This window comes from Adiantum capillus-veneris, chromosome 14, assembly GCF_014529385.1.
Source record: "Adiantum capillus-veneris isolate H3 chromosome 14, ASM1452938v2, whole genome shotgun sequence".
Classification (NCBI taxonomy): Eukaryota; Viridiplantae; Streptophyta; class Polypodiopsida; order Polypodiales; family Pteridaceae; genus Adiantum; species Adiantum capillus-veneris.
In genome coordinates, this window is record NC_140944.1 from 144,467,756 (window position 1) to 144,485,782 (window position 18,027).

The 18,027-nt window shown below is 43.7% G+C and overlaps 2 pseudogenes; one reads left to right on the forward strand and one right to left on the reverse strand.

Annotated features, from left to right (window-relative positions):
• Positions 1 to 1,123: 1,123 nt before the first annotated feature.
• Positions 1,124 to 1,618, reverse strand: LOC147443293 (uncharacterized; annotated as a pseudogene).
• A 4,262-nt stretch (positions 1,619 to 5,880) lies between these two features.
• On the forward strand, positions 5,881 to 14,770 carry LOC147443294 (uncharacterized; annotated as a pseudogene).
• The last annotated feature ends 3,257 nt before the right edge of the window (positions 14,771 to 18,027 follow it).

Genomic DNA, 18,027 nt, shown 5'->3' on the forward strand with positions numbered 1-18,027 from the left:
GGAGCGAAACGAGGCTCCTTGCAACGCCTACACACTGCCCCTTCTCTCATGCGACGAGGCACTTCTATATTATTGTTGCAAAGCCTTTGAAATGTGACTCGCGGGAAATTATACACAGTAGCAAGCTCCACGGCAGCGCTACAACAAAATACGCAAAACAAGAGCAGGTACCCCCCCCCCCCCTCTTCATCACTTGCCTCTTTAGTGAAAAATGCAATATTGCAGGTTTATGTAATTCAAAGACGGGTAGGAGAGATAGGAATTTCTGTTAGCGATAGTGAGAGAGAGAGGAGTTTGTAGCGCTGAGTGTATGTGTGTGTCTTGAGAGGCTCCCGAAGAGCGAGAGGAAGTTATCACATGGACTACGTGCATCCGTGCTACGTGTGTGTGTGCGCACACGCGCTTATGCATGTGGGCATGGAGAGAGAGAGAGAGAGAGAGAGAGAGAGAGAGAGAGAGAGAGAGAGAGGCACAACAAGCTCCTACGACGTGGATACAAGAAGAGTCCTAGGAAAAGAACCCGAAGAATGGCCATGCCTCTCAACCTCCGCTTCAATTCATGGGCTTAACATGTGAAAACTGAGGCACAAAAAATGGAGTCTCCAATCTTGGGTTTGAATATTGCACTTTGTTAGTGCCTGCAAAATAGGTTCAGAGCTATGTTTCAAAAAAACAGTTCAATGTGTGAGTGTGCATGTGTGTAGGCGTGCAGGTTGTGTGTGAAGGAGACCTTAATACTGCGTGCATGTACAAGAGTGTGTGTGTGTTTGTGCGTGCATGCATATACAATGACAACTGAAAAGCAAACCTCTATCATCACACAACTTCACCAGCATATAAGTAAGAGTGCACATTGATACGATTGGTTTTCCTCTGTTTTGGTAGGGAAGACCTCCTTCTTATCTTTAACAGGCTCCTTTGAAGCCTCCGTTTTTGGCACATGGTAGAGGCTCCTCTTGCTATCAAAGCGAAGAACGTATGCCTGATTACATCCCTCATAAAGCCTCTCCCCCAGTGTGTCAATAATGTAGTAAGCTTCTTTGCATACCTTCAATAGGAAAAAATGATCATTCCAGCTCACAATGTAGAGCTGAAATCCCCCATTGGGCTGCAAGCCTACACTCTATTGATCTATTGCTGCCCAAATCTCTTCAAAAGACTTCGCACATTGCAAGAAATTATTGTAGGTGTCATCTAGCCCCTCAGGCTGGAAAAAGCCAATGAAGGAACGCTCATGATCCACTGCTAGTGGTCGTATTCTTGCGTTTATGACAGTCTCAAGGTCAAAGTGGCCATCCACAAACTTGCTTCTGTAGGCCTGAACATCAAATAGCTTCCGCCACTCTGCAGATCCTTCTCGGATGAGGGTGTCATATTAGGCCTTGATGGGCATACAATTTAGGTTCTTGGGTAGCCAATCAGCGATCACTACAACAAGGGCCGTGCACGCACTCTCGTTGGCTGCTCTTTTGCTCCTCTGATCAATAGAGGCAAAAAATACAGATGTAGATAACTTCATGTCACCATCCCTACTCACAAAATCTTTATGTTCCCAGCTTCCTATAGTGAACAGCTCCTCTCCAAAGTCCAAGCATTCAGATATCGCTGAAGAAAGCATTGCTTTCTTCCATTGCTTTCTTCTCATTCTGACAAACAAAAAAAAAACTTATTTCCATATACAAGAGCTTTTGGACAAATTCCTAAGAATTCTCACATTGTGACCTACCATAACATCATGGGCTTCTATTAGCAAGGGCGCCGCATACATAGTTAGGTGCGGTTGGGGCAGGGGATCACCGGCCTAGCCAACATCCGAGACTCTACAAGGCAAGGGGCCAGTGTTTGGCTATGGACCTTTGACACGGCTGAGGAGGCAGCTTTGGCATATGATCGAGCGGCATTGAAGATGCGTGGGGTGCGCGCATTGCTGAACTTTTCCATTAATGTCGTGGCTCCAATGCTAGAGAAAGAGGTGGAGACAAAGAGAAGAAGAGAGTGAAACGAGAAGCACTAGTCGAAGATGGAGTTGTAGGCATCGAGTAACAACGTCAACAACGCAAGCGCATGCAAGATCCATCATCATCTTCACCACCATCAAGTCTAGTAGTGAGCTTTGAAGGAGAAGGGGTGAAGATAGAAGAGCTAGATGATGTGTTTTCTTTGCATGAGTTGCACGAGTGTTTCTTGCCTTTCATCACCTCCTCATTTGCTAGCACCATGGCTACCCTTGCCAACTGCACTGCAGCCTCTCATTTGGCACCCTCTCATGTGATAGCAGAGTGCTTGTGCCTATGTGTGTATGTGTGTGTGTGTGTGTGTGTGTGTGTGTGTGAGAGAGAGAGAGAGAGAGAGAGAGAGAGAGAGAGAGACAGAGAGAGATCTCAGTATGTGTTGTTGGGCGAGAGTCCGACCATCATGAAGGACATGGTGGCAGTCCATGAGAATTAGGTGTTGGTTCCTGTTGGGGGAGTCAGTGAGAACTTGTAGCCTCTCATTTGGCTGACAAAGAGTCGAAACTCATCGGCGAGCTCATCTACAGAGTCGACCTTGAAGGCATATGGTATTGCACAAGATACTGATATGGACAAAAGAATTCACTTGATATTGTTAGTCAATGGTTGTGCTTGGAACTACCTTGATCGATATGTATGCCTAATGTGGTGCACTTCCTCGATCACAAAAAGTACTTTAAGAGCTTCCTCGCGGATAACGCCTGATTGCGGGATATGCCTAACTTGGACAGGGCTCAGGAGATCTAGGCTGTTTTCAATGGAATGGGATGTCATGCTTGCCACTGCCTTGGTCGACATGTATGCCATATGTAGTGCACTTCATGAAGCACACGAAGTGCTTGAGGAGCTTTCTGTCTGAAATGTCGTCTCTTGAGATGCACTGATTGGGGGATATGCCCAACTTGGGCAAGGCCAAGGAGCTCTGGTCATTTTTTAGTGGATGAAGTGAGGGTGTCTCTCTAGAAGGAATCACATACGCTCTAGCCTATTTTCACCTAATGCGAAGTGAGGGTCTCTCTCTAGATGTAATGTTATTTCAAGCAGTGCATTGATTGCTACAAGGTTAGGTCAGGAAGAGAGAGAGAAAGAGCTTTTTTAAGCAGATGCAGAGAGACTCCATCTCTCCAAATGCAATCATGTGTAGTGGCACCTTGAGGGAATGTGGTAGTACACAAGATGCTGATATGGGCAAAAGAAGTTATGATGATATTGTTAGTGAGTGGTTGTTGAAAGAAAATGTTGTGCTTGGCATTGCCTTGGTCAACATGTATGCCAAATGTGGTGCACTTCATAAAGTGGAAAAAGTGCTTGATGAGCTTCCTGTCCAGGATGTCGTCTTTTGAAATGCACGTCTGCCACGCACAAACCCTCTCGATCTGAGCCGCTAGAAGAACCTCTTGGATTCTAAGGAGCCAATCCCATCTTCAAACCAAAACATGGATCTGAGAGTGCCACTCGAATGGGGCTCCCCTGCCACCACTGAAGCCACACCCCCTCCCAAACCCAACAGAATGCCAGGAACCGAGGCTGACATGTTGATCTCCAAAGGAGAAAGGAGCACAAGCCAACTCCTGCTGTCAAAAAATGAAGAGCCAGGGCAGTCGAAGAGGCTTTTGTAGCCAGGTGCCCCCACCCAGGGCGGTCCTCCGCATCGGCCTCAGCCCACAATCCACCTTGCCTCCACTGTAAGCCCACGTGCCGTCCGTCAACCCACCCCAGCGAGCCTTCCCTGCTCTTAGTGGTGGGCGAAACGAGTAGAACGAGACTGTAGTAGGCGAAGGCTCTTCAACCCTTGTCTTGACCTCAGCCCACAATCCACCCTGCCTCCACTGCAAGCCCATGTGCCGTCCGTCAACCCACCCCAGCAAGCCTTCCCAAATCTCAGTGGGCGAAAAGAGTAGAACGAGCCTGTAAAAAGCGAAGTCTCTTGAACCCTTGTCTTGACCTCTTACTTTAAGTATACTTTTTGTGATCTATGGACTACACCACATTAGGCATACATGTCGACCAAGGTAGTGCCAAGCACAACCACTGACTAACAATATCAAAATGAATTCCTTTCTCCATATCAGCATCTTGTGCAATACCATATGCCTTCAAGGTGCAAGTGTACTTGATTGCATTTAGAGAAGAAGAAAAAGAAGAAGAGGATTTTAATGTCGTAGGAAACTATCCCAAGAGACGTCAAAGATCTATCCGACGAGTTAAACTCAAGATCTGTTATTGAAGAGAGATTCCCTCTCTCTACATTTGTTGAAAACAATCCCTCCCTTCCTGACCTGACACTACTGCAATTAATGCACTCCTTGAGATAACATTGCATTTCGAGAGATGCCCTCTCTCTACATCAACTGAAAACATTCTAGAGCATATGTGATTGCATCTGGAAGAGAGTAGGAGCGTAGGCTATCATAAGCTGGAAGTTGTAGGTGAGACATTGAGGGAGACGGCCTAGCCACTTGTCCTAAAAGCTCAAGTCGATCTGCTCGATGGCCTCTGATTGCTGTTGCTCATATGTGACTGCGTCTAGAGAGATATCCTTGCTTCGTCCAGTGAGAAACGACCAGAGCTCCTTGGCCCTACCCACGTTGGGCATATCCTGCAGTCACTGCATTTCAAGAGACATCTCAGACATAAAGCTCTTGTTAGGTGTATCGTAATGATTGTTTGCACTTTTCTCAAGATGAGTGCTCCGAACTGTGCTCAAGATTCCTTTTGTTTTATGGAAGGTAGAGTCTTCCGTTCTTAATGAGAAAATGCTATGATCACAAACAAAGTGAATGGACACTGTGTGTGCAAGTGAATGAGACTGAGAGATAGAGAGAAGAGAGATACGACACCAGAGACGTTGTAAAACCCTCCTCCAAAGGCCCCACTCTCGTCGGCGAGAGTGGTCTCCTTTTTTATTGCACAAAGTGGTACAATGCGTATGCAATGGACTGATGCAACTTGGGACCTGCCGATGACGACGATGGTGATGCCGATGACGAATTTAGGGCTGAAATCTGTGGTCTTCTAACTGCTGAAATTCTGCAAATCTTTGGGCTGTTTCGCGTGGCTGAAAATGACTGTTTTGCTGCGTTTTTATGGCTGAAAATGGGGGTTATCTGCAATGCTTCAAGGGGTTGATCTGATACTCTGTCTAATGCTGAAAACGTTGCTGCAAGTGCTTTATCAACGGCTGATCTGGGGTAATCCCTTCAGGGGTGAGAGAGAAGGGAGTAGCGATGGCTAGGGTAATCCCTTCAGGGCTGAGAGAGAAGGGAGTAGCGATGGCTGATCTGGCTCCATAGCACAGAAAATACAGCCTGAGAGGTGAAAACGCTGCTGTTTGTAGAAAACACAACCACCAAGGGGGAGCGATCTCAGTTTTGAGGGAGTTTTTCGTGACGGATGCAATCAGCAGGGGATCGTCGGCTTGGGAGAAGAACCTCAGTGTCTGATACCATCTGAGAGTAGGCAGTGAAAGCGCTGCCAACAACAGCATATAGCTCAGGTTGAGTCCTTTTCAGGAATACATCTAGGTATGCTTCATTTTGTCCACATCTGCCATATGGTTATAAGCTCGTGCTGCATTCGACCACAAACCATCAAATCTCTCATGTAGCTTACTCTTGCATTGAATTTGTTACTGAGTGTGTTTCTCTTTTAGTTTTGCTACCTGATCTTGCATTTGATTCATAACCATTTGAAGCATCTGTAGCATTTTTTTTGATCTATTTTGTTGTAGTCTACTCCATTCATGGCTGCTTCGACCTCATCTGCAGATTCTTGATCTATTAATATTTTTACTTGCATTGATGTTACATGCAGATACGATGTTTGTGTTGGTTTGACATATGGTTTGTTTTAAATATATACAGATACGATGAGTGACCAGGGTCATAGAGTGAAGTTGACGTTCATCAAGACTTTGCTACGTACCATTGGACTATGAGGAGAGGCTTTGACGGAGGCTATGTCAGATTATGTGAAGATGGATGACGCCAGTTTAGACAGCTCCATCGAGTTTCTTGGGCGATTCAGTTTGCCCGTACGTCCTGGAGAGGGTACATCCTCCCAGCCACACGCAGGAGTGGAGACTTCCTCTCATGCAGATCAGACCATAGCACATCGGTAATCTTCTTGATTGATAAAGTAGTAATGTCATTCTTTTTTTTTAATATAGACATCTTAATATATGTATTCCCTTGATGTATTTGTTTGCTTAGGACTCCTATTCCAGGTACATCACATCATGAGAGTCAGCGACTTACTCCTAATGTACCTCCTAGTACTCAGTTGACACCTGATTCACAAGCTAGTGGCCGTCAGTCTCGGAGGTATATCTATTATGGTGATTATGAATTAAATATCAAATAGTTTTTAAGAACTCTCATCTAATCTGCCGTATGTTTATATTGCATGTAGGCATCACCGACAGAGTAGCACGCCACAAGGCGGATCGACTCGTGAGACACCGCCTCAGCCACCAGCTCAGTGCCTCCACCTCCACCAACCAATGCGCACGTGCATTGGCAGCTTGGGTGTCACATGGGACATCTTGCCTGATGGGGCTATCCTCCAGCTCGGAGCCGGCATCGCCCTCAAACGTCGGATGGGAGACCTCTGCTCGTCTTATCTAAAGCAGGTTCATATACCATGGGAGTAAGTATTAATTAACATAAAACATATAAATTTTAGTTTGTTAGTTGAATTACTAATCGGCTTTATTTTGCATTGTAGTGATCAGCATGAGGATGACAAGAAATATGTTCTCAACACACTAGAGACGGAGTATGGGACAGGATGGAGTCCCAAGTGGATGGTCAAGCAAATGTGAAAACTCATGGGTCATCGATGCTACGCAACATGGTAAGTAGAAAGAAAGAAATATTTTTAACATCTATGTCTCTCTCTCTCTCTCTCTCTCTCTCTCTCTCTCTCTCTCTCTTGTCTCTTGACTCTCGATCTGTCAAGGTGGAAACGGTCGGAGCTGCTCTCTGAGTAGGTGTAGCTTATAGTAGAGGCAGGCTGTAGGCAACTCTCGCAAGGGTGCACCATGCACTGTTGGGGTGCATGATTTTTCCTCTCTTCTATCATGCTCGCCGCTTGGGACCATATGAGACAAATCAAATGTACATGGTGTCCAACCAAATGAGCATCCTCAACGCTTCCAACTGTCCCAGAATTTTCGTGTGTTGATGGCACAGGGTCTAGAAAAGGTGCATTCGTTGCAGCAGCCACTCCTCTTAGGTCAAAATCTTTATCTTCCCAATGCTCAGGTCCTTGAACTATGGCACCTCCTCCAAAGATGCTGCAAGTGCTTCTTTAGTTCATTTTTCCTCACTTGTTTCACAAGAAAGTCCACAGCTCCCTTTGACAAGCATTTGAAAATGGAATTCATGGAGTCATGAGAGGGCATCATGATAACCGGAATGTGCTTGAGGGCCCCATGGTTCATAATTCACCCCAATAGACCTATGCCTGATAAACAGGGCATCACGAACTCCATTAGAACAAGATCGACTTGGTTTTTCTGGTCCATCAAAAGTTCCCATGCTAGTAACCCATTGGAGGCAGGTGTAACTTCATAGCTGCAATCGCGTAGGAGAGCACCAACTGGATCAAGCTGAATGCATGGAGCTGATGCAAGTCTAGGCAATGTCGGCAATGACGAAGGGAATGAAGACACCGTCCTAAGGGCTGAAATCTGCAATCTTGTATCTGCTGTCCAAAAACGCTATGGGCTAAAATCTACGACTATGTCCAAAAACGCTGATTCTGGGATTGTTCTGTAGGTCTTTGACGCTGAAAATCTGCAGGTTTAGGGCTGAAAACTGAGGTTTCTTGCGGCTGAATGTGTTACTCTTTAGGGGCTCAATCTGCCGGTCGTTCATTGCTGAAAAACGCCATGCTAAAAACGCTAGGTGATGGGTCTCCAAAAACGCTAGGTTGTTGAGCTTCTTCTGTCGATGGTTGTTGAGCTTCTGCTGTCGATGGATATGCATCTACACTAAGTGACTTCATAGCTGCAATTGCGTAGGAGAAGTGGCGTGACTGATTCTACTGTTTTAAGGGCCAATCTGTTTTTTCAAGCTTTTGGATATGGCCTCACTGAAGGCATGGTTCAACGTGGAGGTTGCCCTCTTATGCTTTGAAAGAGCGATACGATGCGTTAGGAAAGCTTTGCTGGATGAAGAGAAGGAAAACCAGGATATGACTGGGATGCGGTGCAAAAGGCTATGCAGACCTCGACTCAGACACTCTCGAGGACGACTGAGAGTTACTACAAGGATGTAGAGGCGATGCGGCTGGAAAGTAGAAGAACGAGAAAAGAGCTCGAGAGAAAGAAAATGCTTATGGATGCCGAGTTCCGTCGACAAGAGCAAGTGATGACCTGGTTTTTTGAAAAGGTGTCGATGATGCATGCCAAGCTGAACGAAGAGGAAAAACAAGCAAAAGAAGATAAGGAGACGGATGCCCCGTGTATGGACGAAGGAGAAGAATGTATGGATGTCCTGTGTGTGGATGAGTGAAGAAATTGAGGAGGAGCACCAGGTGAACCCTGCGGACTCCTATCCCCCACACAAGAGGGGAGAGCTGGAGCATGTGACACGCAGCGACCTACAGGTTGCTACCTTCAAATTGCCCGAGAAGGGGATTGTGGAAATCCATGGCAATAAGCCATTCATATGCGAAGAATTGAGAGGAGATGTGGCGAACCTGGAATGTGGCACTTTGGTCGTGATGGTTGATTGTGAAGTGAAGATAAAGGATGTGAGCCAGGCAGGGTTTTCTGATATGCGTATAACGTACGGTATACCGCTAAGTTGGGGTGTGTGCATGAGGCCAAACCCCTCAGCAAATGGTGTTCACAATATGGCTGCGAATAGCTTGGACCAGATGGCGGTCGGGAAAATAGGAAGGTGAGCAACAAGCCTACTGGCTTGGAGCACACATGGGAAGGATGATTGTGGGATTACCCGGAAAAGGTGGTCAGCAAGGTGTGACTAGGGTTATGAATTGACAGTGGTGCAAGGTCATTGGGTCACGAAGGAGGTCATGGAGACCCGATTGGGAATGTCCCTGAAGGGGCCTTATAGACTAGTGTACGCGAGCCATAAGCTAGCTGAGGCAAACCCACTGGGATTAATCGCCGCGTGGTTACAGTTTGCCGCGTGGTTCGATGATGGGTGTTAAAAAATGCGACTGCCCGAGTCATGTGTGGCAAGCAGGGCTGCTTGGGGTTGTGGATAGTGACCTACTGGAGGTGAAGATATGCATATGGGACCCGGGAGAAGGTTACCCATGCAGGGATGCATTTGTTTACGGAATGACCCGAATGCGCGGAGGTGCTGAGCTGACAGCACACTAGAATATAATTGGCCGATGCGGGATTAAGCCCGAAGGGTTAGAGCCGTTTGCTGGTTCTGACAGACGGAATGTAGCAAGACGAGTGCTGGCACAAATGCAGGCCAAAGATGGCCGTTGGATCCCACCGCGACAAGGCAGGTTGCAAGAGGATGCGGAGCGAGGCAGGTGAACTCGATATCATACCAGGCAGCCAAGGACTAGATCGCATAATCGGGGATGTACCACAACTAGGAGGTATTGGGCTGAGTCGGAGGGCCAGCAAACAACTAAGGTGCAGGGTGAGATATGCAGGTACGAGAAGAACAGAAATGCTGGGGCAGGTTGTGTATGGCTGATGTGTTTCCCCTCGAAGAGACGGGCGAGCCACTGAGTGCGAATGCAACATGACTACGCATTGCAAGAGGGCGGGCTCCGATCAGCACCAGCCCACCTTTCATTCGGGGAGCTGTGCTGTGCGAGTGATTAGGCACATGCTATTATACCTTAACCGGTACTGGCCATTATGGGGTTATTCGACACTGGGTAGCGGGTTGTATGCCAGGCCATTTTGGATGAGATTACTAGCAGGCCTACGGGCGTGGGGTCCCTAAGTAAGTAGTGGGGGCACAATGATGACGGTTATGCTACTAGTATGGTTGGCACTTCATGGAGGTTACAGTCAAGGGCGATGCAAAGGGAGGAATTCCAATGGGGAGAATCTTGAGGCAGATTGTCTTTGGAGCTTAGGAGCTTGGTGTGGTCAAGCTTGGTCGAGGAGGCGGTTGCTGCTTCCTTGGTGAGAGGAACTTTGAGCTTAGTGGAGCTCGATAGAGAAGTTCTCGGCGGAGGAGAGCTTGACATTCGAGTGCTTGGATGCTATTGTGACAGAGCTCTTGCATTGGGAGTACATTGCATCACGCAGAGTGGAGCAGGAGCAGGTTCAAGACTATGTGCAACTCGTTTTTTGCCATTTTCGGGCTCTAAAACGCAGTTTTTTGCATAGCTCCATCATACAGAATCAGATCTACATGATCCAGGAGTCTAGGTCAGGGTTTTGGCATGCTCCGGAAGCGATGGCAATGTCTATTTGCTGAAATTCTGCTTTGAATTACAGCAAGTGCAGTAGCAGGTGTATAACTTCAAGAAATCTACATGTCATTGTTGTATGAAGAGGGATTTCATTCACCTGTTTGAAGATCCGATACGATATTTCATAAATGCCAACTATGGTTCCCACATAACCCAGTTCACTATCAACAAGATTTTTGTCTCTTGAACTTGCACGTGATAATTGCTTGAAAGAGGCAACACGGAAGAATCTTGAGTTAGACGTAAGTCGTCAATAGCTTTTATTCAAAGATGTTGACGATAAGCCCACATGTTTGTATACATTTGAGCCTAGATCAATATATAAATGATATAAGAAAAAAAGAAATATTGCTTGTTTAGTTTAAAGTTTTTCAAAACCCAAAAGTTACCTTTCTTTCACATCCGATCATAAACTCTCTCTGTTCCCTTGAGATTGTCTCATGATCTCTATCCGCCCGTTGCATACGGGTGTATAACCAATCCATGAAAGTAGGTACTTCTTCGATGTTATTTACGTTGGTTTGACGTCTAGATCTCCTGTTTTTACGTCTGCCAACTCGTTGGTTCGCAAGTTTCTCCTCATACTCCTCAACAAATTGTTGCATGCATTCGCTATTATAGATAATGAAAGTAGAAATATCCAAATTATCTTGGATCTTAAGTCGAAAAGGGACTCCCTTACCAGACAATACATCGTCTGACATGGTAGAAGAAGACTCATTTGTCCATATGCGTGGAGCTTCAAAATCGGTTTACTCAAGATATTCTTAATCGGTTTCCATACGCGTGGAGCTTCAAAATCGGTTTTCTCAAGGCTCATAGGTTGTGTCATGTCCAGTTTTATCAGAAAGTGGCCATAGATTAGGCTTTGAGTTTCGACCCTTTAAGTCATTTCTTGTTGCCACTGTGTCTTTCAAGCCAACAAGGTGTTGCCATAACAAATGACCAACGTTCTTAATATATGCATAGGATCAAGAAGATGACATATCTTCAAATCCTTCCAATATTCCAAAGTGTACCATATCGAAGGACTTTGAGCCAGAGAACTTTTTCCTCTGGCTCACACCTTCACAGCGTCATCATCACTGCTTATGATCTCCGACTCCGGATCGATAGCGGGCCCAACAGTCCACTTTAGATACCAATCCTTTGGTGTGTTTGGTATTGGACATTTCCATTCTTCTACCTTCCCATTGAAATGTATGGCTTGCCTTCTATTTCGTAGATGATGCTCTTCACGTAAAAATCGTCTGTGTCGAAGATATATATTTTTGTTGAGGTTTTTGCTATAAGTTGATCTCAACCAATCACCACACACAGGACAAGCTTTATAACCCTTGGTACATATTCCTGCATGAAAAATATAACAAAGATTATTAGCGCAATAAATATACAAACAACATATGAGAAAATGTATATATCAAAACCATTTACCTGAGCAAAAACCATATCCTGGAAAGTCGTGGATAGTCCATGCTAAAATCCCACGAACAATGAACTGTCTTTCGCCAATGCTTCTTGACATATCCACGACATCAATCCCTCTCCACAAATCTTGAAGATCGTCAATGAGAGGAGCCAAATATACATTCAGGTCTTTAACTTGTCGCTTTCCTGAGATTAAGAGTGAGAGCATTAAATGCTCTTTCTTAATACTAAGATATGGGGGTAGATTATAGTTAATAACTACCACTGGCCATGTAGACCATTTACTTGATTTTATAGAAAATGGATTCACACCATCTAATGCTACACCCATCTTTAAATTGCATGATTCTTTTGCGAAATCTGGCCATAGCAAATCAATATGCTCAAATGCAGGACTATCCTGCAGAATTCGCATTACTCCATCTTTGCTCTTGTGCTCCGCTCCCCATGTCATAAGCTTAGCTAATTCAGGACTTTGAAACATATGTTTTATACACGGAGCCAAGGGAAAATGTCTCAATACCTTTCTAGGGACCTTACCTTTCTCATCTTTATAACGAGGCTTTTGACATTTTGGGCACGTCACATTGTCCTGGTATTGATGTCTATATAAAATACAATCGTTGGGACATGCATGTATAGAAGAATAGTCAAGTCCAAGACTACTTATCATCTTCTTCACCTCATCGTGTAATGCAGGAAGGGAATTTCTTGTCGGCAAGAACTTTTGAGAGACTAGCATGCAAGTTGATTAAAAATATGATCAATAACAAGCACCAATGTTTAGAGTGTAGCAAACAAATATGTCAGATGTATACATACTTCAATAGTGCTGAAACGGATACATTACTCCATCCAAAACAGTTTTGAAGATTAAGAATAAGTAAGCTTGCACTTAGTCGTGTTAGTTGGATTCCTTTGTAGATATGATTTAGAGCTTCTTCTCGAAGATACTTCTCGTTGTTAGGAATATTGCTCGCACTATCATTTTGATGCCAATCCTCAATAAAATCAGCCATGCCATCGTCATTATCAAAGATATCATCACGTCCATTAAAGTCCTTAGAATATTGTTCCTTTAGTCTTGCATACGTGTTAGGATCACTCCTGCGTAGGATCCTCATGCACTCTATTGACATTTGAGATACATCATGTGAATGTTGATTTGTGACGTTATCGATGTCATAATCTAGAATTTGCATATTCGAAGGTAAAGAAGATTGTATCAATAGCATGCTTATATATAAAAGGAGAGAGAGATGTGCATGAAGTTCAATAACATTTGGAAACAACAAAAAATAATATCAAAATAAATTAGCGACAGTACGAAACGTAATGAAAATTAAAGTGTAGAATTAGGGTACAAGAGTTCAAAATAACATTAGGAATTGTATACAATGAGCTCTTAACCCTCATCTGTTAAGGATGCTCGTGGAGGTCTACGCCATCCATAATTGACTAGCAATTCATCACCAACACGTAATGATTTGATAGCATGGACAACTATATATCTTGGTACATCCCTAGTCATGTGTCTTGGTTCATGACTATTCTCACACTCCACAAATGTGCAATTGGTTCTTGCACATTTGTGGTTCATGACTATTCTCACACTCCACAAAGTGCAATTGGTTCTTGCACTTCTCCCTCGACTACTATTGATTAAACTGCTATGTTTCCTTGAGAAGGTCTTCCATCAACATAGAGTCTTTGGCCTTCTGCATGTGTAATCCCTCTAGCAGAAAGAGAGGCTGCATTAAGACATAATCCATAAGTAGTCATGCTCTGGATGTAGCGAGTGAGTTGATGCCATGGACCCCATCTATGTATAGGTCCACAAAAAGACATAAGGGTGACCTCTGAATGAGGGGGCACATGCAAATCCTGTGCAATAAAGACGCCTCGTCCCGCTCCACTGATGGTGGACGGAGCAATCATGTAGCGATTGCCCCTAAAGCCAAAAACCACTCCATCTAAAGGAAGTGGTCCTCCTTGCCAGCCTCCGTATCGTCTACGATCGTAGCTCTGTACTAGATCCTGTAAATGAGTAGGCAGTGGATGATCTCCACCCATCTCAGCCTCCAATGGACGAGGTAGAGGATGTCGAGAAACCTCGAGCTGCAATAAACTGACAAATGACCTCTCCGTGCCGTGTGCGAGAGACATGTGCACCACTCGTAGTAAAGTCATCCTCGCCATCAAGTGAAGATACCTACATATATAATCTAGTTACATTATATATTTTACTCTTTGATGTTTAAAACTCCAATATCAAACAAAGGGAGATCAGAAATATACCATAGGTCGATGTCGCTCCTCAGGTGGTGGTGCTTGCTCAAAAGTACCATAAGTCAAGTGATGTGAAAAGCACTCCCGTCGTGGCCTGCGATACATGCCACAACAACGAGCACACCAGCATATAATAGGCTCATCATAGTAGAAATCATCGTAAACGGGTTCATGTGCAGTATTGGAACTCTGTGCACCCCGGCTACCACTAGTAGGAGGTGGTGGTGTACCCTCAGATTGATCCGAATCTGGATTTCAATTACCATAAAAACATGAGACATTTTTCAAATGACCAAAATAAAAAATTCAATAAAAGTAACAAAACATTGAAGTCTAGTAGTTATATGGTATATTCTGACGCTTATTATAATTTAAAAAATAAACAGGCGCTATAGTATGGTGCCGTCAAACAAGAGAAAGGCAACCATTTGCATGGAGACATGGCAATTCTTCCGCAAGGAGATGCGCCTACTCATTAATTTTCCCCAACAAAAGGTGTGTGCCTTTGGTAATATATTAGAATTAATATGAACTTTCCTAGATTGATTCTAACTTTCTCTAATCTATGTTATTTTGTTTATTCAAATTTGCTTAGGAGGCAGCAAGAAAGAGAGTAGCTTTACATCACACATCTAGACTAGGGCGGATGGGACGGGATGGATTTGTGGCCACATTTGTGAGTATAGACCATTCACATTTTAACTTTTAAAGGTAGTATTATTAAATGAAAAAAATATTAACTCTTTGGTTGTGTCTTAATGTAGATGAAAGACTATGGTCGTGCACCGACGGCACAGGAGATAGAGTACGCCACATACTGCGGCTATCGTGCTTTGTGTCAGACACTTATTGACACTCCATATCCACTTGTACATATCTTTGTTTTGCTTTGTAGTTTTTTTTCATGGTAACTGTAATATATTCTTTTTTTATTTCACTAACTGTAATATATTCTTTTTTTTCATGGTAACTGTAATATATTCTTTTTTTATTTCACTAACTAATACAGGAGCGGCATGGGGAGGCTGATATGACAGAGGTGGCTCGACAGGAGGCCGAGGGGCGACGTCGAGAGGCTGAGAGGAGCAGCGGCCAAATCACTAGCCATGATGGTGACGATCGCAGAGATGGGGACAGTCGTAGTCCCACGTTTCGGACCGGTGGTGGTGGCATTAGCGATCATGAGACCGATGATAGTGAATCTTCCAGTAGTGATGAATCCCATAGTGATCCTGCGTAGAGATTTCTTTTGCATATTTGGGATTGTTATATATGTATTTTTCAGTGTGCATTGCTACATCGTATGTGATGATGAGATTTGTTTTGTATATGTGAGGATTGATCACCACACATTTTGGACACATGTACATAAACTTACTGATGATATATACTGACATGTGTTTGTTGCATCACTGAATTTGTCTATTTTCAAACAATTAATTATTTGTCGATAAGATAATTAACCTAAGTAACCGTCTCAATGTTATTTATTTGTCTTTATATATATTTTTAAAAAAGATGGATTGAAATCGTGGTCATTGTGCTACCAAATGATGATGTGGCATGTGAAACCTAGTCCTAAGTTTTCTGCTAGTTGCTCTACTTCTCAAAATTTAGGCATTTTGATCTTATAGCACTCTTGTGCAAGTCTTTAAGAATATAAAAGAAATATTGCGAGGGATGTTAGTCTTTCTGTTCAGTTGTTGTTGTCCTGGTTTGGGTCACCTCCTGTGGCTTTTCACCCGGTCGGTTTACACATTGTTAAATAGGCTTCCAACGTTTCTTTTAAGATGAAGCTTTTAACTATGACATTTCAAAGTACCAAGCATCATACGCTCCAAGTTTCAGGTTACGTATCATGTACCATGCACCAACTACAAGCATCATACGCTCCAAGTTTCAAGTTACGTACCATGTACCATGTACCATGCACCAACGACAACTATCAAGTTTCATTATGGAACCTGATACCAAACTCTAAATCAACTGCCAAATCTAACACTAACAAGTTTTCTTGGTTTCTATGTCAGGCTCTAGTATTAACAAGCTTTTGATTTTCATATTTTTTGTAAAGGTAGCAGATTTTACGCTAAGTGTCAGATTCTACATATCTTGCACCAAATCAAGTACCAAGTTTCAAGTTGCAAGTACTAAGTACCAAGTACCAAGTATCAACATGTACCAAGTACCAAGTACCGACATGTACCAAGTTTTCTTTATTTTCATGTTAAACCCACATGTCCCGAGTTGTATGAATTAAGGACAAGTTTTTTTTTTTTGGTGGACTCTAGAATCGGTCCATCGGCGAGCCGTTGGAGCTCTTGTGAGCCCACATGGACCATGTACCAATGAGGCATATGGGCAAGCTATACGGCTCGCTAAGAGCTCAAACAACTCGTTGATATATGGATCGTTCTCAAAGTCCTCGAGCAAAGAGCGCTCAAAAACAATACATCAGTCAGCTGTTTGAGCTCTCGGCGAGTCCTATAGCTTTCCCACATGCCTCTTTGGCACGCAAAAAAGCTATGTGGGTTCGCAGAATCTTAAATGGTTCGCCAATGGGCCGTTTCCAAAGTAGTCCGCGAGCATTTTTTTGATCATGGACTTCAGAAATGGTCGATCGTCGGCGAGCTTTAGCGCATGGAGCCCATGTGCCAATGAGGCATGTGAACAAGTTATACAACTTGTTTGAACTTTGAAAATGACCCATTTGCGAGCCGTTTGAGATCTCGTGAGCCCACATAGCTTGTCCACGTGCCAACAAGGTATCTTGGCAAGCTATATGGCTCACGAGATCTGAAGCGGCTCGCCAATGGATCATTTTAGAAGTTCGCAAGAATTATTTCTGTTATACATCAAGAACGTTTTTCTTAACTGAACAAAGGGAGACGATTTAGGACTTATAGAAACGTCTTCTACATGACAGAAATCATGGGTTTGAGATTTAATATTGGCTTGAGGGCCTGCTATTTTATTTTAATATATATTTGTAATAAACAAATATGATCATCTATTTTTTATTTAATTTAAAGTTCTAACTTTAAAAAATAGCAAAAAGAGAGAGAGAGTTGTTTACCATAATTCATCTTGAAGCCAAAATTGTAAATTTATATCGCTTACGTACGCATTGGTCCGATCAACATCCGCACTACTATGCGAAATGCCAACAAATATATGAGCAACAAGAGCAATCACAAATGCAAGAACACCGGCACGAGAGAGAGAGTTAGAGTTTGTGGGTGTGTGTGTTCCACTCGAGAGCTAGAGTTTGTATGTGTGTGTAGAAGAGCTAGAGAGAGAGAGAGAGAGAGAGAGAGAGCATTAGAGCTGGATTGTTGTATGTACTGTGTGTGTGTGAGAGAGAGAGAGGGAGTGGAGATAGATCACTTATGAAACCCTGCACGTCATATAGTCATTACGTGTTCAAAGCATCGTTGATGCGGTCTTTAAAAAAAAAAACAACTCGTCGTTTAAGCATCTCGTCGCTTATGCCACGCGCCACTTATACCACACATTTTGTCACGTGTTGCTTATGCCACGCGTCGCTTATGCGACGAAAAGTAAATGTCTTATTTCTATTGCTTAAGCGATGGTAACTCGTCGCTATAGCCCTCGTTAAGTGCCTCGTTTATGCGACGTACAGTAGCGACGGTTACAGCGACGCCTTTTTCCCTCGCTAATGCGACAAAAATTCGTCACTGTAGCCGTCGCTATGTGGGGGCAAATGTAGTAGTGTATCAACAATGATCAAGAAAACAGAAATATATATGTAAGAAAGAGAGAGAAGGGGGAAGGGGGTGCTTGTTGCACTAATACCTTCTTACAAATCTGTCATGACAAATCAAAGTGAGATTAGCATTTGTTCAACATAGCT